The sequence below is a fragment of the Lactuca serriola genome, chromosome 1 (genome assembly GCF_051521515.1).
Source record: "Lactuca serriola cultivar US96UC23 chromosome 1, Lser_US96UC23_V15, whole genome shotgun sequence".
Classification (NCBI taxonomy): Eukaryota; Viridiplantae; Streptophyta; class Magnoliopsida; order Asterales; family Asteraceae; genus Lactuca; species Lactuca serriola.
Genome location: NC_136408.1, coordinates 162,546,088 through 162,574,063, shown reverse-complemented (window position 1 = coordinate 162,574,063; position 27,976 = coordinate 162,546,088).

Here is a 27,976-nt window from a genome sequence, read left to right as displayed (position 1 = left end):
AATTCTTGATATGAGGCATTCTAATTCCATTTCCTAAAGTCCTTTAGCCATATCCAAGGTCTGATTGAGGTTTGGAAGGGTTTTGTTGCTCCAAAAACCCCCTTTATATGAGTTTACCGCCTAGGACTGTTCTAGGGCCGTAAAATCATGGTAATGGTCCTATTCCATGATTTGAACTCGAATTTGAAGGCTAAGGAGGTTGCATAACTAATTAGGGAAGGTACCTTGGCGATTTGAAGCCTTAAACTTGAGATTTTTACCCTTAAATCTAGTTTGAGGAGAGAGGTTGGAGTGATAATTGTAAAATGGAGAAAAAGCTTCAAAATGGAGACTAGGATCACTTTAAATAGTGTCCAAGTTCGGGACACGGTAGAATTCTACCCGATACCGGCGTTAGACGGGGCTTTTGGTCGCACCCGGCCAATTTGCCGTAACCCGATATGGTCGATTCTAGAAATGTTTCGATTATTAATATGAGGCGTTAGAATGAGTTCTAAGGGTATTAAGACACTTATTAAGTCATAAAATAAAATTCTCATTAACGACTTAATAAAGTGTCGGAAACGGAAACGAAATCGGAAATGACGATTGGATGATCGGAACGAGTCGCGAAAAGGGTTACAATTAAGGATATGAATTTCGGGTTGTTACATTATCCCCCCGTTAGAGGGAATTTCGTCCCGAAATTCAAAGATTCTAACAAAGATCACGAAGTGTCTAAGGTTCCACAAGTTAAGCTTTTATGTCCTTCCAGGATAAGACTTCCAACAAGTGGGTACGCTTTCATATGGCAGAATAACTAAGGGTTCCATGGTTCTAAAGGAATCTTATACATGGGTCTATGATTATAGTCGACGGAACCCAAGAATCGATAGGTTTCCATGGGTGTTCCCGGTGTTGACTAATTCCTTATTGCCTTAGCTTTTGGAAGGATCTACGAGTATGGCTGCTTCGTTTATCTACACGATCAAGATGATGGTTCGACCGAAGGGTGCCACTACTACCTCGTAGTGATCGTATCATGCCCTGATTGTTGACTTGCACACATCGTGCTTACTGAGGTTTATCTATGAGGAAATTATCGGGATTAGGTTGATGTGAGACTGGGCTATGCGTTCGGAAAGAATTCTCAAGAATTCTTTGGAAATGGTATCGGGGAAAGAATCGTAGACTACTCGTTTCTCGATGATTTCTCGGACGAGAGATACATGGGAAAACTTTTTAAGCTTTGATGTACGTGGATCATGACGAGTCGGAGAAAACGGTTAGAACGAATAGCTTTCTCGAAACTAGAAAAGACAACATAAATGAGTCTAGGTCATTACATGCTAAAGATGACATCAAAGCATTTCATAGAAAGTTTGCCAATAGATCGGACGGAAAAGAATAATCGCTCGGATTTAGAATACAGTCTATGGACACGACACAAGCGTTCTCGTTCTCACGTGATAACCATCTCGAAGGTACACATTTTTGGTTACTCGCAAACGACGGGGTTAGAAAATGTTCAAATGGGTGATTAACGAATTTCTCTCGGTGCTAGAATCGGAGAGAATCACAGACATATAAATTTAACGAGGGGAAATATACCTGTGGGAACGGCGGGATCGGTGACTGTCTCCACTCGTCCTATCGCTAGAACTCTTCCGATGTTCCCAGGTGTTGCAGCCTTGGGGCAGTTTCGGTTGAGATGTCCTACTTCTCCACAACTATAGCAGGCCCGACCGATGCCCGCCCTGGAAGTTTGACTCGTTGATTGAGTTGGTGTCTTACAGTTTTTCGCCATGTGACCCTTTATGCCACATTTGTTGCAAATTACCTCTATACATGGACCGGACGGAAGATGATGATAGTTGCACTTGCCACAACTAGGAAGGGTTCCAGCATACCTATTAGCAGATTTTCAGTTTGAGGATCCATCAACATAAACAGTTGCAGAGGAAGTGACAGTGTGAATTGTCACCGTTTGCTGTCTCTTTGAAGATTCATGCGATGTCTGGCTTTTCTCTTTCTTCCCAAGTTTTCTTTTCTCATCACTCCTCACTGTTGGCTCGGGAGTGATAGTTACCTCTTCAAGGTCATCACTATGATCGATTAGGATTTGTGCTAAGCTCTTGGCGCTGTCGTACGTATCCGACCTCGCAGCTATGACGTTTCCTTTCATTGGCTGAGTCAGCCCCCAGATAAATCTCTCTATTTTCTTACTCTCTGGGGTAACCATTCCCGGGAAAAGTATTGCCATGTCATCGAACCTAGAAGTATAAGCAGTGATGTCGGAACCTTTCATCTTCAAGTTCCACAGTTCATGTTCTAACTTCTGCATTTCGCCCCGATGGCAGTACTCAGCCAGCAGAAGTTCCTTCATGGCTTCCCAACCCATGGCGTTGGCTACAGGTAAGGTTAGGGATTTGACTCGGCCGTTCCACCAAGTCAGAGCTTTGTCGAGAAAGGTGCAGGCGACAAACTTCACCTTGTCTGATTCTGAACAAGCGCAGATTTCAAAGATGGATTCGATCTTCTCGAACCATCGGGTAAGGGAAACGACACCCCCAGTGCCATCGAAAGACGTGGGTTTGGCGTTCATAAAATCCTTATAGGAACCCTCTTTCCGGCGTCCCTGGTTGCTATCTTTGTTTTGGGTTTGGGTACCACCTCCCGAACCACCGGAACCGCCGGAGTTCCGTTGAGACATGGCAGCTGTCACTGCGGCGGTAACAGCTGCCTGGAATACTACAGGATCAATTTGGGGAGGAGGTGGTGGCGGAGGGTTGTTGGTCTTGGAGCTGGGTCTCTTTCTTGGAGGCATCTTGATCTAATAAGATCAAGAAAGAGAGGATGATAAGTCCTCTGAATTGAATCAACAGATATGACGGATATATGTTGAACAAGCGATAAAGCAGGAAAGAGTTATCAAGAGGGAAAATTATCACTAAGGGAATGATCAAAGGACAATGCATGAACGAGGAATTCTACCAAGGATTGGCTCGAGAAATACTCCCATAGTATTTCGTAATTTGCTACGACACTAGCTCGATGTTTGTGGTATTAGGGTAAGTTTTGGGTATGCTGCTTACCACAGTCACTCCCAAGCACATGTTGGCCGTGTCTCGAATGAATATAGTTGGCCAGGCTATATTGATCCTAGACACGACTACATAACTGCCCAGGTTTAACCGCAGTGTACAACACCCATTTACTTATGTTTTGTTCTACTTGTAATTACGGATCTCGACGGGTCGGTATACTTATATACTTTTGAAACTACTTATATTTTGAAGGATACTTTTAGTTCAGAGCACTTAGGCCCCTTAATGTTTATAGTTTTATACCATGTATGGTTTGGTATACTTCATTCACTATAAACAAGGGCTCTGATACCAATCTGTCACACCTCGAAAACCGAAGGCGGAAACATTTCCGGGGTTGACTCCATGTTGAGTATCAAATCTAATGTACATAGTAAGTAAAGTAACACAACCATTACATTACATATATGAAGGTTTTACATTTTTTTCAAAAGCATAAGTTATACAAGTGATACATAGTATATATGAACAACACGAAACGAGTCTTCTGAAAACTCCGTCTTCGCACAAAAGGATCTTCAGATACCTGTCTAACACGGACCTGAGAATATAAGCGGTTTGAAAAGCAGCATAAAGCTGGTGAGTTCATAAGCGGTTAGTTTTTCTGAAAATGTACGAGTTCCTTTGTTTTCCTGAAAAAGTGGTTATCCAAGAAAATCCCATATTTTCTTATGTAAAGTTCGTTTCCAAATCCGAAAGTAAAGTAAACAATGTAAAATAAAAACATGATTGTTCTTGAGAAATGTAGTTCAATTGTTTAATTTATTACACTTTTCTAATTAAGTACAACTATTACTCTGAAAGAACCCCATGTTCTCCTGACTGTGTGTGTGTGTGAACTGTTACCAGTTCTGATTATGTTCAATGTCCTTCCCAGGAAAACCCCATGTTTCTCTGACTGTGTGTATGTGTCTTTACTAGTTCTGGTTATGTTCGGTGTTCTACCCAGGAAAACCCCATGTTTTCCTGACTGTATGTGTGTGTGTGTGCCTTTACCGATTCTAGTTATGTTCATTATTATCCATAGGAAAACCCCATGTTTTCCTGAATGTGTGTGTACCTGATATCCCTAAATGTACATTAGCTTTACTACAAATATAAGGCTAGAAAAAGAGTCTAAAGTGTTAATAATCTAGATTGCGAGTCCTTAACCATACTCAGACTAGATATGACTCGCGTCGGGGCCAGTATCCTTTTTATGACTTTCGTCACCCTTGAACCTTTCGGTTCGGCTGTAGCTAGCAGCCAGGTGCGGGATTGTCAGTCCCATATAGATCTATACACTCAAGTCACGCTCTCCTGCGAACGGAGATTCTGGTTACAGGGTTAGTCCTCTACTATCTCGTGCCAAGGGACATGTTACCAAGGACATGTCTCTAATCTTTAAGATTACTCGTCACTTCTCGCCTAGGGAAGTGGTATCTATGACTAACTAGGTTCTAACGTACCTGTCCTTTACTCTCGATCCTAGGTGTTTTATTAAAGATATTACACTCGAGCCTAGGTGTTATTTAATGATGACTGTCCTTTACACTCGATCCTAGGTGTATTATTAAGGACATTACACTCGAGCCTAGGTGTTATTTAATGATGACTGTCGTTTACACTCGATCCTAGGTGTATTATTAAGGACGTTACAATTGATTTGTGTGTTGTGATGGTATTTATCTTTCACACTCGAACCTAGGTGTATTGTTAAGGATATACATATGTTTTATGTTTTCTAATGGTGTCTGACTTTTACACTCGAACCTTAGTGTTTTATTATAGACATTACGATGGTTTATGTGCTTTATCGATTTAAACGAGAACAATCAATCTAAAGAAGACAACATATCAATATATATTAAGAATTGAAAATCGGATTAAAACAAACAACCCTTCAAGATAAAACAGTTTGTTAAATGGTTTTAAATTCATAAAATGTATAATTACGAAACCATTTGATTGAAATCATAAGTTTAAGTACAAGCTATTCTTGTACTTTTGCTTGTATTCCCCCCCTGAAAACATTGAAAAACCATTGAAAAAGGGTAGGGGTATGAACTCACCGGACGCGGATATGTGTCGATTTCGGATGCTAAACGTCGAATCGAGGCCTGATAACACGCGAGATTCCTATGTAAAATGAAATGGCATACAAATATATCTAATTAGATTTACTAACTCTAATTAGATATGAAGTTACACTCCAACGAACGAAAACACCTCAAAACGGGTGTTTGGAGTGACCCGGGTGACATCTACGGACGGGAATTGAAGCGAGGGACTTGGGATTTGAGTTTACTCCCCAAAAGAAAACTTCCTAATTGAGTTTATGGCCTAAAAACCCATTCCCCATGATTTTACGGCCGTAAACTCATGGTGGGTGTGGTTTATGGTGTTTAATGGGTCACAAATGGATGTTAACACTTGGAAATGCTTGGAAAAATTTTACCTAAGGCTTGGACTGAATTAAAATCACCAAATACAACCTTTAAGGGAGTTTACGGCCTATGCATAGGGTCTATGGCCGTAAACTCTCAAATCCTCTTAAATAAGTGTTTTTAAGGTCCCAAAACTAATCACATGTGATTTTAAAAATTCTAACAAAGCTAGAAACGAATTTTGCGCATCATTGGACATCCTTTTAGGATTTTATGGCCATGGGGTATGTTCTATGGCCGTAAACTCTCAAATGAGGGGTTTTGATGTGTTTAAATTCCTTAAACTATTTTTGGTAGACCCTATGATTTATTCCAAGGCTTTTGGTGGTGTTGGTTGGCATTCTAACACCTTAGAAGTGATTTTACACCCATTTTTGAGGAGTTTACGGCCCAAGAATATGCCTTGGCCGTAAACTCATACAAACCTCTCAAAATTGATGTTTAATGAGTTCCAAGTCCATTACACAATTTCTAAAAATCATATCTAAGGATTGGTTGAGTCTAGGAAGGGTTAAATGGCTTAAAACCTCCTTAAATATGTGTTTACGGCCTAGGCACCTTCCAGGGCCGTACACTTATATACAAAGCTTTAATTCTTGATTTGAGGCATTCTAATTCCATTTCCTAAAGTCCTTTAGCCATATCCAAGGTCCAATTGAGGTTTGGAAGGGTTTTGTTGCTCCAAAAACCCCCTTTATATGAGTTTACGGCCTAGGACTGTTCTAGGACCGTAAACTCATGGTAATGGTCCTATTCCATGATTTGAACTCAAATTTGAAGGCTAAAGAGGTTGCATAACTAATTAGGGAAGGTACCTTGGCGATTTGAAGCCTTAAACTTGAGATTTTTACCCTTAAATCTAGTTTCAGGAGAGTGGTTGGAGTGATAATTGTAAAATGGATCAAAAGCTTCAAAATGGAGACTAGGATCACTTTAAATAGTGTCCAAGTTCGGGACACGGTAGAATTCTACCCGATACCGGCGTTTGACGGGGCTTTTGGTCGCACCCGGCCAATTTGCCGTCACCCGATATGGTTGATTCTAGAAATGCTTCGATTATTAATATGAGGCGTTACAATGAGTTCTAAGGGTATTAAGACACTTATTAAGTCATAAAATAAAATTCTCATTAACGACTTAATAAAGTGTCGGAAACGGAAACGAAATCGGAAACGACGATTGGATGATCGGAACGAGTCGCGAAAAGGGTTACAATTAAGGATATGAATTTCGGGTTGTCATACTTTTTACCGCTGAATTACCATTGTTGAGACCTTTGATTCTTGTTTAGGTCATTCCGGCCAAAAGTCACTCGATCTCCGATTCGAGATTTTAGCAGTTTGCAGCTATGCCGAACTTGGAAAAATCATAACTTCAATATACGAAGTCGGATTTGGGCGTTCTTTTTACGTATGATCACGGTTTAATGACATGAAACATAGTAGGAATTTAAATAGAAACTTTTTGGACATATTATTATCAAAGTTAATTTCATTAACTCACAAGTTGTTACAATAGTTAACTTTTTAGGTCATTACAAAGAGTTGAAATATCGGGTTGTCACACTAAGTCCATTAACCCCGAAATGACAAATAAAGCTTCAAGGGTTAAGGTCTCTGGACCTCTTTGAGTCCAGATCTAAGGCACAAACTCGAGAAGGGACCAAATACTCTACATAATCATCTTCCAAAGGGTTTGAAAACCCTAACTCTATGAATAACCACCCAAAACTGGAGAAAGTCCGAAGGAATACCTCAATATGAAGCCCTTGAACTCTAAAATCACTAGATATGCACTTCCTTCAACATTCTCTTGCCTTGATCACCTTCTCCTTCAATTTACACCAACAAAAGATCAACAATGGCCACTCTTTACCTCACAAACGATCTAGGTCTCTCTCTGGGGTGTGGTAGCCGCTATTGACGGCCATAAGGGCCTTTAAATAGGTCCCAAACCCTGGAAATTAGGGCTTCATTAAAGAACGTGAAATCACCGAGTCCACCCATGGACTCGCCGAGTCCGGACATGAACCCGGATGAACATCCGCGACCCTACTCAGTGAGTCTTGGCACCAACTCGCCGAGCTCCTCCACAAACTCCAAAATAAATGAATAAAATAATATACCTGGGAATCCGTATGTTACAATACCACTGTTGGGTTTTGAGCATTCTAACACTCCTAAGTTGTTCATGCAACCCTAAATACCTTGAATCTAAGTTTTCTCTATTATACATGCAAATATGAACTTTCCAAGCTATTACCTATAACTAGCATACAATTGTCATATACAACACAAGAACCTAGTTAGGATAACATAACTTATTGTGGAGCTTGAAATCTTGATGTATCTAGCCTTAAGAGCTTAGCCCCAAGAGCGTGGAAGAGTCAAATGGAATCACAACATATCATGGACAAAGAATGAACTTGAGAGAGAATCCCCATGCACCAAAAACTCCATGAACTCTAAGACTAGAGTAAATCCTGATTTTTAGGCTAGAAGCATCTATTTATATGTGTGAGGAATCCAAGAGTCATGGGTATAACCCATAAACCAAATCCATACCCATGGGTTTAATGATCGCTGGCTCATGTGGCACAACTCTTTATGTATCCATACATAAACTTGGTCCAACATGGATCATAAGCCAACCACATATAAATATAACTAATTAGCATAATTAGTCCCCATAGATTAAATTAATCTCTTTTGAGCACTAAATTAATTCCAAATTAATTCTTTATCAATACTAATCAAAACATATGATTTCATATTAATATATTGTAACTTATAATATATTAAGAAATGATATACTGAAGGGTCCAGTCAATAGTTTGGTCTAGACTTTCGTTTGTAATAGGTTCTTTTGGGTCAATATGCAGTTTTAGTAGTTTATTTGTAGTTTACGACCGTAAGCGTGTTTACGGCCGTAAACCCAAAGGCAGCCCAAGTCCACTATATATAGACTCTAGCTAGGTCATTTGATGGTTGTTGATGCCATAGAGTTTACGGCAGATATAAACAAGTTGTATACTGATGAAGATTTTAAGAAGGTTAAGGAGCCCAAGTCCACTATATATAGACTCTAGCTAGGTCATTTGGAGAAGCATCGTCAAGAATCCCGTCAGAATAATCACAACTTTTGCAGGGCAATTAGTTGACAAAGCGATTAAGAATTACGCTGATGAAGATTTTGAGAAGGTTAAGGAGCAAGAACGGGCTCTGGCCACTCTAACCGTGGCCCTGTCTCGGGACATAGCTCAAGGTTTTAGGGAGTATACTTCAACAAAGGCTTTGTGGGAAGGCCTAATTGAGGTATATGAAGGGAATGAAGATGTGAAGGAGTGTCGCCAGGACATGCTGCGCCAAAAGTTCAATATGTTCAATTACATTCCTGGTGAGACCTTGGAGGCACAGCTTCGAAAACTCACAACTCTCACGATTGAGATGAGCATAGTTGGAATCTTCTTGACAAAGTCTGAAATAAACTAGAAGCTACTAAATGCGCTTCCAAATTCATGGGACATGAATGTAGCCGTTATCAAGATGACCAAAGACCTAAATCGCCTTACTCTTGCTGAAGTGATGGCAATCATCAAGGCGTGTGATATTGATGATAAACAGCGGGAGATAAACCATGTGAATTCGTACTCAGCTGCAAACCTTGGAATTTCATCTAACAATTCTCTTTCGTCTCTCACTTTTCCCTCTACATGTCAACCTTATGTTGTTTAGCAAGTTAATTCTCAATCCTTTTGCACTTCATTAGCTACTTCACTTCCTGCTGCATCATCCATGCCTCTTCCTCAGAACCAATCATTTGCTGCCTCTCAAGTTGCTTCTTCTACAAATGTGGCTTCTTGCTCAAGTGCTAAGGAGTGTGATGAAAATCTTCCTCTCGCCACAGGACTTGTTAACTGCTACAATGCTCTTGTGGCTAGAGATCTTCCACCATAATTGTCATTTGCTGATCTGGATCATATTCAGCCAGAAGACGTGGAAGAAATGGATATAACATGGAAGTTTTTAGTGCGAAGCAGTTTGCTAAGAAGACCGGGAAGAACAACTGGGGTATGAGTGCCAATAAGAAGGTAGGGATCAACAAAGGAAAGCTACATTGTTTCAATTGTCATGAGCCAGGTCATTTTGTTCGTGAGTGCCAGATGCCGGATCGAAGATTGAACAACGACATGACAATGGTGGCGATGGGAAACAATCGGGGAGGTGCTTAGGTCAACAACGAGAAGGCTATGGTTGCTCAGTCATTTGACTGGCAGGACCAGATGCAAACCTCGAATATTTCAAAACCTAAAAATGCTCACCTAGCCCAAGTCAAAGATGAAGCTTCTGTGGAGAGTATTGCTGCTGAAGAAAAGATGATGGAGCTTCAATTTGCATTGATGGTATCTTCTACTTCTGATCCAAAGAAAAAAGAGGTAAGTTTGCCTTCATGCTCTCAAGCATGTATTGATTATGTTAAAATTCTTCATGAAGAAATAGAAACATTACGTAGAGAAATATAGGACCTTAGATATGAGGGCTATCAACTTAAAAAAGGAAAAAAGCCCCTTAAGGCCCAATTAGAAACTAAAATAAAGGACTTTAGAAGACTCCAGGAAGACTACAGTAATAAATGTGAGAATTATGACTACATAAAGAGACAGAACGTTGAATTAATTACTGAACTTGATATATTAAAGAGCAAATTTGAGACTGCTGATTTCAATTTTAGAAAATTTGATGTATCAAGTGAGGTAGTTGCCAACATGATAGACCACTACATGCAATTAAACATACTTAGTCTAAGGGTCTAGGGTATGACAAAGTGCCTCCTCCTTTCAACCATTCATATCAGTTTCAACCTTTGTCCTAGGAGGAGATTGCCAATGAACCATTCATGGTTTATGTCAAGCCGTCTGGTTTTGTTTTGGGAGGATTTATTAATGTTGAAAGTACGAACATTTATAATTCTCCTGCAGATCAATCCTTAAATTAGTCAAAGCATGAAGTTGAAGGATCTATTTCTGAAAATAAAACTGAGTCTGAACTTGAAGTTTTAGTTTTAAATAAAGACTTTCATTTTTCTGATGTTGAAAGTGATAATTTTTTTTGTGATTTTTCTGAACTTTCTGATACTGGTTTAAATGTTTTTAAAGCGTTTGATGATGTGGTTGGCAATTCTAATGTTTGTGATAATACTAATAAAAAACCACTAGTTTCACATGTTTCTCCATCTGATACACCCTCACTTTTCTCACAGCCTAATTCTTGTTCATGTTCATGTGAGAATACCAAGGGTGTTGGTATGGAAAACAAATCTGAAAAGAGCAGTATAGGTCTTAACAATAACAAAATATTTGTTTCAATTGTGATATTGGTGGTCATATAGCTAGGAATTGTCCAAATATAATGTTTGTACATTATATGTCACCAAAAGGAGAGAACGAATTTAGAGGAAGGTCTTTAACAAGAAAGTCCTCTAAAACTCATTCTCAGAATGATGATTGGAAGGATGATCGTAGTAGAAAACGGGGAGTTTTAAAAATAATAAAAAGGTGTTCTATAACAAAGTCTCGAACAGTTTGCCAAAACCGAAAATGGCTCAGCCAAGATTGGTTTCGTTAAGGAGCAGCTCTGGGTCTTCAACCATTTATGGTAGAAAACCCAGATGCCCAAAGCAAACTGATAAAAATCATGTTTCAAAACCATCGGTGACTATTAAAAAACCTAATAATCAATGGCTACCCAAAATAAGTTCAAATCCATCATCTGTATCCTCTAAAAATTAGTAAATAATGATAAATTTGAAAAGGCAACGAGACAACCCAGGAAAGTGATGACCTGAGTTCCCAAATCTAAATGAACACGCACATTTTGCAGGGATAGTTGTGGGGGAATGTCGTCAAAGCTTGGTTCATCGACAGCGGCTGCTCCGGGCATATGACAGGAGATATCTCCGAACTCAGCAACATTCAATCTTTTAATGGGGGATATGTTTCCTTTACGGGTGGAGAAGGTGGCAAGATCAATCAGAGAGTAAATGTTACAAATGGAGAGTTAATTTCGAGAATGTCAACTTTGCTCCCGAATTAAAGCATAGTTTGTTGAGTATGTCTTAGATATGCGACAAAGGCTGTTCTACACATTTCAATGACAAGGAATGTGTGATTCTCAAGCCAGGCTTTGTCATCCTACAAGAGTGGATTCTTGTAAAATCTAAAAGGGATGGGAATGCCTACATTATAGATAAGAATAGCAATCTTCCAGAACAAGTTATGTGCCTCTTTTCAAAGATCTCAGAACAAAATGCAATGTTGTGGCACCGAAGACTCGGTCATGCTAAAGCCAAAAGCCTAAATTGTCTTGCAAAGAATGAGATGGTTCATGGTTTACCTATCAAAGACTTCATAACGTTTGAAAAATGTGTGTCATGTGCCCAGGGTAAACATCACAGTAAACCACACCTGCCAAAACATGTTAACTCAATCAGTCATCTGCTCCAATTATTACATATTGACATGTTCGGTCCAGTCAACGTCATTAGCATCAATAGAAGGTCATACTGTCTGGTTGTGATTGATGATTTCTGTGACACCTGGAAATTTCCATTCTAATCAAACCATTTCAATCCAATAGTAGTAGAGCAGTTACAGTGAAAATTCAGACTTCGAGTATAAGTTTGGCAGTTTTCAGGGTTTACACCTAAAGATTTATTAGGAGAGTGGTAACACTAGGATTTTGTGCAACACTGTAATTCCATTACTCTAATTCTGAGAATAGAAATATTTTCTGCCAAAAATCTCAAGACTATAAATAGAATTCTGAACCAAATTGGTTCATTAGTTGAATTCCAATTAGAGAAAAGCCAATTTCTCTCTCACGGATCTTTGGGTTTTTATCCCAGATTGTGAGTATACTTCTCTAGTTGTTTTATACTACTTGTTATAAGCTTAATAACATAGATTGCTTGCCAAATAAGTGAGATCCGGGAGTTTACCGCCCAAGAACGTTCTTGGGGAGTAAACTCCATTTTAAGGTCCTTAAGGGTTCAAATGACCCTCAAAGCTTTAGAACTCGAATTAGAAGCCTTAAACTCATGCTATATACCAACAAAACCATTAGAAATCATGGCTAGAAGGGAGTTTACGGCCAAGAAGCTCCTTAGGCCGTAAACTCCATGTTTTAAGTGCCAAAATGCCTTCAAACTTTCCCTAAGGCTTAAACTTTATTTTTGGCATGTAATCCTAACTGTTTAGAACCTAGAAAACTCGTGGAAACATAAGTGTGGAAGAGTTTACGGCCAAGAGTATTTCTTGGGCCGTAAACTCCCATAAAGGGGTCAAAGGACACCCTAAACACTTCCTTAAGCCAAGAGACAATTTGGGCATGTACCTAGATGAGTTATGGACTAGCTAAAACATTTAGAACCCCATGTGTGAGGGAGTTTACGGCCCAAAAGGTTCCGAGGCCGTAAAATCCATAAAATGGTACCAAATGGTGCCATAAACCCTCCTAAAGCCAAGTACTAAAGCCTAGAATTGTTCCTAGTTATTATGGAGACTTGAAAGCACCATAATCACCCTCCCAAGGGAGTTTACGGCCGTAAACTCCAAGGGAAAAGGGTCTTTGGGCCGTAAACTCCCCAAAGGAGTCAATATGGTGGCCAAACACTTGTATAGGCCTTGAAACAATTCCCACTAAGGTTTTAGTAATTCTAAGTACCATTCCAAGCCTTGGTTGAGAGTTTACGGCCAGGAGCTTACTCCCCTGGGCTGTAAACTCCAATTAATATGGTCTTTTGACCTTAAACTTCCATTAGGGGCATTGCACTCCTTTGTTGCAACCCATTAGCCTCCTAGCACTTGACCAAAAGTGTTTTCCTCGCATTTAAATGTTTATATTTTTATAATTAGTGATTTAATCTCTAATTATTTATATGCATATGTCTCCATATGTAAATAGGATCATTGTGTGTGTGACTTCATACCCCTTAATCAATGTTTTAGACTGTTTTTAAATTTTATATGGGGGGCATACAAGTAGAATTATGCTAAGTATTATATCAATCACATGCGATTAATAAGTAGAATTACGCTATTTATTACATCAATCACATGTGATTAATATACAGCATTCAAAAGATTTGGCTACTCATTAGCCGTTTTACCAAACAGTTTCCTTCAAATGATTTTTATAAACATTTTATATGTTTTAAGACTACTTCTTACACTGTACATCTTACTCTGTACGTTACCTTTCAAACTTATTTACAACTGTGTTTCAAACAAATGTTTCCTTATACTCAAACTGTTTTATCAAAACTTATGCCTTCAAATTGTTTTATAGATTGACATCAAGTCGATCTTTTCTAGAAATGATATTTATGTTTCAAATGTCTTACAAAACTTATTTATGCTTTTATATTATAAATTGCATGCCTCTATATGTATAGTTATATAATAAATGTTTAAAAGACTTAGGAAGGCTATCCACCCTATTTCCTTTTCGTGCCTTGAGATGTGGTCTGGTGGGATATCGGGTATTCGTCCGAAAGTCGTTTAAATATTAGTTATATATCATGCGTACATATATAGTCATAAAAGGTCCTTCCAGTTCAACATATGCCCTTGGGTAGCAAGGGTATACATCCATGTCCATACTTACCGGATAGATTACTAGTAAACTACCATATGGGTAGTTTAGGAAGATACTAGAACTATTACTAGAACACAATATGATACAATGAGTCAGTTCATTCATGAGTCAATACTTTCTAGATCATTACTATACATTACTATACTTGCTAGATAGAGAGAGCATACATTACAGCTAGAACATTACAGTACATTACTATACATGCTAGGTAGAGAGAGAACACACATTACAGCTAGCACACGTAGAACATTATAGTACACTACTATAATATTACATGATCACACTTACATAAGTACAATTACATGATCACACATACATGAGTACACTTACATATACATAGAATAGACGTCACTAGGTGCTATAGCACGGAACCAGTTCAGGATCTAACTGTACTGATGAATCACAACGCAATTGTGATAGTTATATCGAGTATACATGATCATTAGTAATGTGGATGCTCACGTCTTGCATACATGCAGGGGTCGTGGGTAGGTCCCAAAATCCATTTGATAGGGGAGCGTATAGTCTGGGATCTAGACATCACATTATACCTTATCCCTCAAATAAGGCAGTTGAGTATTGATGTAGTTATTTATATCAAATACTACGGTACTTGGAAGTATTACCCTAGATTTAAGGTAATAGGTACGGTTGTAGTTCGACACTACACCATAGTACTATTTCTTTTCCTATTACATTCACTTCGTGAATTTTCACACGATGCACGGTAATGTAGAAACTATCTTTTGATAAATGGTAGTCAGACTTGGGAAAATATACACTCTTACAAGAGACACACACAGACACTAGATGCCTTGGTAGAAGGCTGCATAGAGATCAGTTAGGTCTTGGTAGAAGACACCTTCATATACTAGTAGGAATCATAGGGATTCTAGGGTTTTTCAAATACTTACAGTTCATATACACTTACAAATACTTACAATACATAGACTTACAAATTCTTACATACAAATTAAGACACTAAATACTTATGATCTCACCAGCTTCAAAGCTGATACTCGCTTTCAAAATTACTTGTATCCTCAGGTCATCATAGACAGGTACCGATGCAAGGAGAAAGGAAGATGGAGCTTGTTCAAGACTTATCTTTCATTTTGATTTATGATTTAGTGTTTATCAAAATTTGACAGAATAGAATTGTATAATTATTATTTTATTAATGCAATGGATGATGTTGTTGCTTGTTTACTACTTTACATTGTTGTTGATATTATACATGACGTCCTCCGCCCCAGAACGTTTCCGCCGTTCTTGGTTTTGGGGTGTGACAATTTCTCTCGTTTTACGTGGGTCTTTTTCTTATCCAACAAAGTTGGGGTTGCAGAACTGATAAAGAAGTCCATAGTGCTAAATAAGAACCAAAACAACAATCGGGTGAAGGCGCTTCATACCGAAAACGGAACAGAGTTCAAGAACTCTATTCTTGATCACTTTTGCGTAGAAAACGGGATTATGCGTCAATACAGCTCCGCTCAGACACCACAAAAAAATAGTGTTGTAGAAAGGAGAAATAGAAACTTAAAAGACGCTGCAAGGACAATGTTGTGTGACTCCAATTTACCACTTTTCTTTTGGGTCGAGGCGATTAACACTGGTTGCTATGTTCAGAATCCTGTGTTGATTAACAAAGCTCAGATGAAGAATCCATATGAGATTCTATATGGTCACAAGCCATCAGTCGGTCATTTCCGTGTATTTGGCTGCCCTTGCATCCTTCTTCACCTAGAATCAAACCCAAAGTTTAATGCCAAAGCTGATGATTGTTACTTTCTAGGGTACGCTGCACGCACCACATATAGGGTCTACAATAATAATACGAAGCAGATTGTGGAATCCTATGACGTGCGGTGGTTAGAGGAGAATGAAATGGATGCTCGAGTGGGTCCGAATTCGTTATTTGACTAGACATCGCTTTTCAAGTCCATAAATGTGTCTTCGAATAACTTATCTGGCTCTTCCTCTGGTTCGAAGAATGTCTCTAAAGATGAAGACGAAGAAGTTGTCTACAGACCCACAATGGTATCCACTTCGCCATCTGAGGGGGAGTCCTCTGCTTTTCCTAAGGGGGAGTCATCTGTACCACCTGATAGTCCAAAATCTCTAGTTCAGAATGATGCTCCTGATGCTGAGGCTATACCACTCACTCCCATTGAAAGAGAGTCCATGTCTAGAGATGCTTCCACTGTAACTTCAACTTTTATGGAACTACTCTTTCTTGAAGACATTTCTAATGAGTTTGTAGCAGAGTCATCCGATGTGGGACAATCAGCAAATGAAGGAGGTGTCAACATTCACAATCTTCCCGTCTCGCTTAATAATATCAGCCAGGAGATAACCTCAATAATTCAACATGATCATCTGATCGAGAACATCATTGGTCAGCTGGGCGATGACGTTAAATCCAGAACTCAGAGTGGAGATGTTAATACATGCCTCTACTGTTTCTTTATCTCTCAAATAGAGCCCAAGAATATTAAAATGGATCTGAATGAGCCCAGCTTGGAAGATGCTATACATGAAGAGTTGAATCAGTTTGAAAAACTCGGGGTTTGGAAATTGGTTGAATTACCAAAGGGCAAAAAGTCTCTTGATACACGTTGGGTTTATTGAAACAAGCAAGATGATTCAGGGGTTATAGTGCGAAATAAAGCTAGATTGGTGGTTCGTGGGTTTCGAGAAGTCGAGGGTCTTGACTACACTGAGGTTTATGCTCCAGTAGCTCGCTTGCAGGCTATTCGTACCTTCCTTGCATATGCCTCTTATATGAACTTCATGGTTTATCAAATGGACGTCAGGACAGCCTTTTTGTACGACAAGGTGAAGGAAGAAATCTATGTTGATCAGCCCCATGGGTTTGTTAACTCGAAGTTTCCTAATCATATCTACAAGTTGGATAAGGAATTGTATGGGTTACATCAAGCTCCTCAATCGTGGTATGCGACTCTTACAAAGCACTTACTCGAGCATGGATACTCTCGTGGCATTGTCGATCAAACATTGTTTATCAAGCATGTCGATAAATGATCAGATTTTGGTTCAAATTTACGTTGACGACATTATCTTTGGGTCGACCAGTCCACAGCTATGCAAGGAGTTTTAACGTGTTATGAAAAAGCGGTTCGAGATGAGTTCGTTGGGACAAATGACCATGTTTTTGGGGCTTCAGGTCACACAAAATTCAATCGGAATCCTACTACATCAAGCCAAGTATGTGTATGATATTCTTGAGAAGTTCGGGTTTCAAGACGCTAAACCTGCATCGACGCCGATGACCGAAGGACATCTTCTGACTCCAGATACTGATGGCGAATCCATAGATCAGACACATCACAGATCGATGATTGGATCGTCGATGTATTTTACTGCAAGTCAACCAGATATCAGGTTTCCATTTTGTCAATGTGCACGTTATCACGCTAATCCTAAACTTTCACATCTTATTGCTGTCAAAAGAACTTTTCGGTATATTAAAGGCAGCCCAAAATTAGGTCTTTGGTATCCAAAAAATTCTGAATTTTATTTATATGCTCTTGCTGACAGTAATTATGGCGGCTATGAGATTGAGTGGAAATCTAATTCAGGAGGGTATCAATATCTTGGAGATCGGCTGGTATCTTGGCAGTGCAAGAAGCAACACACTGTCTCAACTTCAACAACTGAAGCGAAATACAATGCTGCATTTGCATGTTGCTCTCAAGTTATCTGGATCCAACATCAGCTGTTGGATTATGGTTTGTATTATCTAGAAACCCCTATCTACTGTCATAATGAAGCTGTGATTCAAATTACTAAAAATCCTATCCAACACTCAAAAACCAAGCACATTGATATCAAAATTCATTTTATCAGAGACTGTTATGAACATTCACTTATCCAGCTGGAATAGGTTCCCACTGCTAATAATGTGGCGGATCTGTTCACCAAGCCTTTTAACAAGGGAAGTGATATATCCACTACCAATTTTGATTCATCCACGTATTATATAAAAAACAGACGAATGTGCCCTTTATTATTATTTAAGTGTAATTATGATAGATATTAGTATTTAATATCATGTTTAATCCTTTTGTAATAAATAAAATAGTAAATTTGACCCATTTTTTTAATCTTTTCTACTCTTCCCCCTCACCGGATACCTTCTCCTCATCTTTCGTACGCCCCAGTCAGAGACCTTAAACTCACATCCAAACCCTCGCCGGAAACCGCTCCCTCTACCGCCACCTGCAAAATCGACAACCACCTTTTGAAATATGATTTGTTGGTCCATGGGGTTTAAACGTTTCAAGATTTGATTTGCAAAAGAGTTCTGATCCAGTTCTTTCTATTGGCCGAGTAAGGCTTCAGATCTAGTGCTTCTTTCGGCCGGAATGGGAGGGTTTCTTGATGTCGGCAGATGGTCAGTGATGGGAGGGCCTTTTGGAGAGAGCTTCATCCCCGAATGGAATCAACCGGAAATGAGTGTTTTTGTAGAAGTTCCAACGATACTTATAGTTTTTATTGAGATAAAGGGGAGGTTTTTTGAGGACCACAAAAGACGAAGGAGGCAAGGAGTAAGATGATGCACCTGGGTTGTAGGTCTCCAACGTGGGTAAAGATGAAATGTGAAGGAAATGGTATCAAATGGTGGTGGCAGATCTGGTGGGATAAATGGTTAACTAATTGAATTATTGCAAAAGAATTAAAATAGATATAGTGCATAAATATAGACCATAATTACGCTCTAAATATAAAGAAGGGGCATCATTGTCAATTGTTCATAAAATCCATGGATGAATAGAAAAGAACAGTGGAATTATCACCCCCCCCATTTAGCGAAGCTCGATTTGATGTGCTTCTAGGATATTTGAAGATGATACGTGTTGAGGATTAATTTTATTTTAATTTTATTCTTTACTTAGTTTAAGTTTTTTTAATCTTTATTTTTATTTTTAATTCATACCTTCTATTTCAATTTATTTTTGGTTAGTTTATTTTAAAATTTGCACATTTTAGTGATTTCATTCTCACCCATGCACAAATTTAGGGGGAAAAATAAACATAAACACCAAACAAAAAATTCAAAATTCAAAAATCCAAAAACAATAAAAATCAAAAAATCAAAAAGATGTTGCTGATAGTCTTGATTGCAGGTGATGTGTTGGGAAGTGATATTATCAGGTGATAACGGGCAATCTGAATCTGCGTAACGTACCAAAATTGAATTGTCTACGCTCTGTGCTCGATGCGTCGGTAGGCATGAAAGATTCTAAATGTACTTGACTAGGAGGATTTGAACTTAAGGAATTCAAGGACTTGACAAGTAATGAACTAGTTAGATCCGTTTATCCTGACAATACGATGCTCGGATAGGTTGAGCAGGGAGATATACATGGGAATCTACTGGTCACACTAAAAGAACCTGTATCTACAACTGTGGATTCACTTTTCCTCGATGTGTGAATTTTGTCCTTAATTCTGGTATTGATGGGGTGACTGGGGAATTCCGATAGATTAGGTATGTAGAAGGTTATTCCGGTATTGAAGGGGTGACTGAGGAATTCCAATAAATTATGTTGCCTCCTCTGCGTGATCGAGAGATCCGACCAGGACTAGAACATATGCAATTCTATCTCTCTCCATCTTCTTTCTATGCAATTCTTTCTATCTGTTAGCCATATACTATCTCCTAGGAAATCTATCTAAGAATATAGAATCAAAATGTCTTGTCATTTTTGATGCGTTTTATGCATAAGAACAATCCTGTGTGCTCATACAAACCCTAATGCTTGGATCTAGGTTTCTCTATTGTACATGCTTTGAATCCAAGACTAATAAACTTATATCTAACATATTATGAACTGAATTAGGGTTTAGAGAATTACCTTTGATTGTTATATAGCAATAACAATCAATTCCTTGCTTGGATTGGCTTTAAAAGCTTAGTGCCTCAAGTGTTGTACCTCTAATGGAGTCACAAACACCATATACAACTTGGATGAAGAGGAGAAGAAAGGAGGCTGCCCAAAAATGGCTAGAAACCCTAGAGAATTAGTTGCCCACGTTTTTGGTGCCTAAGGGGTCCTTTATATACTTGTTTGGGTTGCAAGGGTTTCAGTCAAAACCCTAATGGACAGCTTAAACTCTAAGCAGCCCATGGAACCTTCTGGATAAGGCCATGGACGAAAATATGATGGGTTCCCATCATAATTTCGTTCACCCCTTGATCCTTTAGCATTCCTTAGCCCAATAACTCAATTATCCAATAATTGTAGTCCAGTCCCCTAAATTCAATTAATTCTTGACTAATACTAATTAAACAATATGATTTCTCCTTTAATATATTATTCTCATAATATGTTAATAAATCATATTTAAACCTCCCTCCTTAAATCATCCTACATATTGCTATGGTGAAGGCAACCCAAAAGGACCATGCTCATAATCGGGTCAAGTACATACCAAAATAGTTATGGACTTAGACATTAATCCAACGGTCTCCCACTTGGATAAGTCTAATAACTATTTTCTGTATGACTTCAGAACCTGATCAGCAATGGTAGCTTTCAAAAGCTACTGTCAACTCTGATCTTATCAGATAGCGTGTCCTCTAGATAAGGGATTATATATTCCTCCATTCTCAAGATATCGTATAGACAAAAGACATGAATTTCAATCATTCTCTCTATACTGTTTCCCGACTTCTGATTTATGACGACAGACAACAGACTACAATTGAACACATCAACTTAGTCTCGGCTTGGCCAAGCGCTTAGGTGTCATCATTAAATCATCGAGAGGCCCACAAATATCGCTTTTATCCCACTTTCGATAAAAGGAATGGATAAACTTCGACTCAAATGATCGCTTGTATTTACTGATCGAATCTCACACAACAATAAGTTTTTTAACACCAAGTTACTGGTGCGTTTACCTATTATCAATGTGTAACCGACCAACAAATAACAACTCACATGTCTCGGTATCAAGAATATACAATATTATCGTCTCACTAATCACTCGTGATAAATCCATAAAGTGATCCAAGTGAGTGTGGGTTTAATCCAATACTCTAATCTTATCAAAGCACTCATGAACTCTGCAGCAAACTTGTGCTATGTCTAAACACTTCAGACAATCTACAGACAGATTCATGACAGTCTTTATTCATACCAACTCCCAACGTATGACCGACTGTGGATGTTTGAATAACCTAGTTATTCTGGAAGTCAAAACATGCAAACTAAAACATAATAATAATACTTAATCCTATATGTCCCCAAACTTGTGAGAATAAATAAAACGCTTCTATTTATCCACCATATTGATTACTCATTATTTATCATTTAATGTTTCGGATAATCAACTCGTTACTTGAACAAAATTGTCCAATCCTCCAAGCATGCAGACTTTGTTTGCTATGGTCCATGCTTTGTGAAATAGATTAATTGAAAAACTTTTTCAATGATGCTCATTTCACAATTCCTTAATCCTAACTGTTAGTTTAAGAACACAAGGTTCTTGCCACTACTAGAATATGCTAGATTCTAACATTTTATGCAATGATCCTTTCGCAAAGTCATAGCACAAAAGTCACCAAGACTTGGCTAATGAAATTACAAAGTACTATATCGCAAATTGTTACAAGACAATTCTATAAACGTGAAGTCTCACATTCAAAGTACATTCCTTTGAACATCCTTCTTGCATAAAAGTTTCTAATCTAGGCATAGACTCTCAATATCCAACTCCCAATATCGAAACATTTCCACATTTGCCATATGACAACTCATTCTTAATAGAATCTTATCTATTCATAATAATATCGATATGGTCCATCCAATACCATACTTCCAACTACTCACAAGAGACCAATCCTTAGTGAACTTTGGATCGTCCTTTGATAGTTGCTTAATTATTTTAGTCAAAACCAATTCTAGTCCTTTTTCCCTCTTAATGCGCTAGACATTTGGAAAAATTTTAGAATGGTAAAATATTATAGCATTTGCAATTGATCCTATACCTGAAGCGTATGGGAGACGATGCATAATGTCTTACATAAAGATATGATATTTTACCAATCTTTTTCCATAATATTTTATGTGGTATGTTCTCAGAATTCGAACTATGAAGAGGGATGTTGTAATCATAATCGAAATTTGAGGACACACAATGTATCATTTGACTGAAGATATTAAAATTTCTCAATCTAAGCTGTAGATTTTGAAACGAAGTATAATATTCTGTCTGTTAATTATATCAAAACAACTTTTCAACCCATGCAACTTTTCAAATTTAATCTTTGTTTTTCTATAATTAATATTGCTAACTTGCAATACTCGCCATAATAATCATACAATCATAACACTTATGCTCCCACTATCATGATGACTATTATCATATAAGCATAACACTTATGCTCCCACTAGCTTTGACATGTATTCAGAAAACAAATGAACTTCCAGAAAAACAATGCCTATTGAATTTCTGAAATTTATATTTTTAATACCAGATGCTTCGATAAGCCTTTATCTAAGCTTCTTAAACATATACACCTTTGCCTTAGATAGCTCTCATGTGTGCTCAAACAATTCAGAACTTATGTTACTATGTTACAAATGTTGAAACTAATTGTCAAATCTCAGAATTCGAACTATGGAAAGGGATGCCGTAACCATAATCGAATTTGATAATACAATTTTCACAATCGCTATCTTCTTAAAATCTCTCTTAGTGAAAGCATTTCCTCACAGTCATTTTCATGAAGGAGGGAATCTTTTGAAACTTAGATTTTATGGTGTATGAGTTCCTATCCATGTGAATTTTCCAAAACCAACGTTTGCGACAAATCCAAACTCATATAGACTGAACTTTCTTAATCTTGATTTCTTGCCTTATGGTAACACAAGTGCCCACCATGTCTTCCAAGTAGTTTAGTAACTTGTCCTTACATATCAATGTACTTTGCATCAACTAAGGCTCTAGTATGCATTCAAATGAGAACTCATAGAACTCACACACACAATTAACTCAATGGGAATGGCATAGAAACAAAATAATGTCAGCACGATAGTTTACAAACCTCAAGTCGTGTGCTAGTGATGATCGATAAGGTTTATTCTTGATTTGTTTTCGAAACCTTTTCAAAACATTAAAACTCCCACTGACTCCTTGACATATTAGATTCTCTTATCAAGAAACATTTGTTGATAAACAAATATTCAAGAGTTAGTGTAGCATTTATCAAGACAAAACACTTCACAAATTTGGTCTTAGTTGGTCTTTGTCTTATCCAAGACATCACAACTTACCAATTTCTAATGTGCAAGAATAAGAAAACTTTTCCAAATTCCACATTTGTGAAGTGTTATAAACATACTAAAGACTTTTTCACTTAATCTCACAATCTTGACTATAAGACTTGATATTGGAACGAAGTATGATTGACTTCCATGATTTAACCATTTCTACAATTATCGATTCCTCTTCTTAGACATGCAATTGCACTAAGACTCACTTAGAGGATCTATTGAGACATGGTTCTTAATCATTAAGACTTATCATAAAACACAATAAAAGGTACTCTCCCTTCTTCTTAGAATAGAGAACCTTTTATCTTTCTGCCTATTTGATTCTTCTTTATTCGATCTAGTATTCATTGAAACTCTTTCAGTCAAATCAGAATTACACTTAATCTTATAAGTATAATCATATTTACTAAATTTTAGTAAATCATGACGAATATCTTTGTCACTCTTGTAGTGGACTTGATCAACGCACAACCTAGTGTACTTGATCTCCTAGTCCTTCAGTTGACACTTTGTCAAAGAATTAGTCTAAGTTTCCCAAATGTGAAAGTTTTTCATTCATCATATAATACACATTGCATGATTCCAAGTTTCTGTCCAATTGAAACTTGGGCGATGAGAAACTCTCCCTATTTGGTAAACTTTTGACATTTCCACAAATAACATAATTAAGAATCAAATCCATTGTTGCTAATAATAGAAACATTCAAACATCAATTCTTTCATACATGCCATTGCAAGGATAAATAAATAAGATAAAGTCAAAATTCATTTTATTGCGGAAAAAGGTTGTCCTTACAATGCAATTCAATTGAAAAACTATGTTATTACATATTTCTTAACAATCTATTCTAACTCCAAGTAGTAGCTCTAGAATCCATTCTTCAAGTAATGTGATCGAAATCCATTTCTTCACGATTAGATTCAGCTCACTTCTTCCTCTCTTTTCTTCGATCCTACAAAACATCAAAATGTAATCTTATCACATCATGTATTAAGAATCTAGAACAAGAACTTAAAAGAGTTAGATAATGGATTTTACCTGAAGTAGAGCCATACGTCTTGACTCTGCCATCTCTTAGATCTCTCAGGTAGTTAGGGCAACTTCATCTCCAATGCCCCTTCTCTTGGCAATAAAAGCAAATGGACTCCTTTGGCACAGCACATCGGACAATCACATACTTAGTTCTTTCTGCACTTCCAATGTTGCCAGTGTCCATTGAAGTTTGGGAGTTTGATTCACCAGACAAATTTGCTTGACCAGCACGCCAAATCATTGCTGATTCAGCAGCTATAAGCAAATAGGTGAGATTAATGAGGGTCACATCGTGATCCATCATATAGTACTCTCTAACGAACTCACTATATGATTCCAAAAGTGATTGAAGAACCCAGTCAACAGCCAACTCGCTTGAAATCTCGACACCCAACATGCTTAACCTATCAATGTGTGACTTCATCTCTAGGACGTGTGCACACACAGGTTTCCCATCTTCATGTTTACTTGCCAAAAGGTCTTGAGTGAGCTTGAACTCTTCAAGCCTTTGAACTTGTGGGTCAGGGAGAACAATTAGAGGAGGTGGAGGAAGTGAAGCATGGCTCTCATTTCCTTGATCGTATCTCGGAACATCATCTTCATTTCGAAAGCTTGTTCCAAAGGATTTAGAAAGACCATTGTAAGATGCAGACATCTACAAAACGAGAGAAAATTCAAGTTATGTTGATTAGAATTCTTGATGTAACACCCAAATGAAACATCAAGCTAGGATCCAACACAATACTCTACAACCTAGAAGAGGGATGCCGTAATCTAGCTGCAAAATATTTGAAGGTAGGTAAATGACGATTTACCAATTTCCACCATGAAAAATGAAAAGGAAGTTTAAGTTTTAAATGAATTGAAACTCCTAGATCTTTTTGAGATTCACTAAACTTTTCAATGGCATGTTTAATCTCGATTACGCCCTACTATTTGTGACTGGGATGCCGAGGATCACAAACAAGGTGTGAATAACCATACGAATCACGTGGTGCACTCAATGCTACTATCACCTAATCAATGCGCCGGTTATCCACACACACTCCATTGATCTATGACAAACATCGAGTCACCCTTCGCTACCAATGTCATCCCAAATTAGTGTGCCGGTTAATCACACACACTCCACTAACGTTTGACAAGGGTACGAAGTGTAATTCTATGGGTTAGCATACAATTTCACATTTTTCCTAAAGTAACTGTGATTTGGGAATTTGAAAAAGCATTTAGTTACTTTGTACTTCATTATACTTATAATGGAAGGTTTCTGTCCTATCCTACTCGTTCGGGTAACGACCCTCCACTAGTCAAGAGTGCGGTAGGTAAGAGTGGATACCCATTCAATCGCCATTTTATAGGCAATTTACTTAAACACCCCTTATAGACCAGCTTCGTGAATGAGGCCTACTAACGGTAAGACTGACTGTTTAGTCATACATATATAATACTAGACTTTTAATGTTATATATAGTATAGGGTGTATTTTACACTTTTAAAATACTAAGTGGTTTAACTTAGTAAATTATACTTTTAATTTAATTAAATGTAAACAAAAGGCTTTATGGGTTTATTAAATCACTTTTAATTATGCACTTTAATTTATTAATAAAACCATAAGGGTGTGATTTGAACTTTTCAAATTACTAGGTTTTTAGAATTTAACATTTCAAAATTAAACTTTTAATCAACTTTTAAATTCCAAAACTTGAGGGCAAGTTTTGAAACATTTCAAAACATTAGGGATCAAATAACAAATAATTCAAATTCAACAATTAATTTCATAATTATCTATATTTGACCTAATCTTATTTTAGTCATTAGATAATTACCAAATAACTTTAAATAATCCATATTTATCACATAAACAACCAATATTTAAAAGATTTGAAATTATCTATTTTTTTGGCAAGGATAATCATTTAATTAACATAAAATTCGGATTTTAACTTCATAAAACAATTTAAGCATCAAATCCAAGTCAAAACAACAGCTAAATCGCGAAATACTCTCCGCCTGACACACTGACTCGCCAAGTCAGACTTGGACTCACCGAGTAGGGCCAACTCACCGAGTCCAGATACTGACTCGCCGAGTTGTGTCGGGCAGAGGCCAAAAAATCGATTTTTAGCAAACAAAATAGTTAAGCATCACATACAACTAAAACCAATCATGGCTCTGATACCACTGATGGGTTTTTTTCATAAGAACAATCCTATGTGCTCATACAAACCCTAATGCTTGGATCTAGGTTTCTCTATTGTACATGCTTTGAATCCAAGACTAATAAACTTAGATCTAACATATTATGAACTGAATTAGGGTTTACAGAATTACCTTTGATTGTTATATAGCGACAACAATCAATTCCTTGCTTGGACTGGCTTTCAAAGCTTAGTGCCTCAAGTGTTACACCTCTAATGGAGTCACAAACACCATATACAACTTGGATGAAGAGGAGAAGAAAGGAGGCTGCCCAAAAACGGCTAGAAACCCTAGAGATTTAGTTGCCCACGTTTTTGGAGCCTAAGGGGTCCTTTATATACTTGTGTGGGCTGCTAGGGTTTCAATCAAAACCCTAATGGACAGCTTAAACTCTAAGCAGCCCATGGAACCTTCTGGATAAGGCCATGGACGAAAATATAATGGGCTCCCATCATAATTTCGTTCACCCCTTGATCCTTTAGCATTCCTTAGCCCCATAACTCAATTATCCAATAATTGTAGTCCAGTCCCTTAAATTTAATTAATCTCATTTAGACATAAAATTAATTATCAATTAATTCTTGACTAATACTAATTAAACAATATGATTTCTCCTTTAATATATTATTCTCATAATATATTAATAAGTCATATTTAAACCTCTCTCCTTAAATCATCCTACATATTGCTATGGTGAAGGCAACGCAAAAGGACCATGCTCATAATCGGGTCAAGTACATACCAAAATAGTTATGGACTTAGACATTAATCCAACAATTTTTAGTTTGTCCAAAATTATCACAAATTTTTCGTGTTTAAGTGGACCGCAATATCGACGATCGATCAGACATAGACAAGAACATAAATGTACCAACAAGTAGACTAAGGTTGTCTAACAACTTTGATCCTAAAGTCACAAAATTAATATTTAGTGTTTGTGTATATAAAGTTTAGTCTATTTTGTTTTAAATTTTATTTTTATTTTCTTTTATTTTATTTTGTAATTGTCAAAATTTAAAATTCTAAATTTTGGAAATTGTTTTGTTTTATTTTAAGTTTAATTTTATTTTTATTTTGTGTAAATTACACGAATGGTCCCTATGGTTTGGGGTAATCTGCATGGTTGTTCCCTACAAATTTATTTTAACTCGGAAGATCCATATTATTTGTTTTTGTTGTGTATTTAGTCCCCATTTGACCTAAAATGACCTTTTTACCCTTATTAGTTTCTTTTTTATTTACTTATCACTTATTTTATAATTAA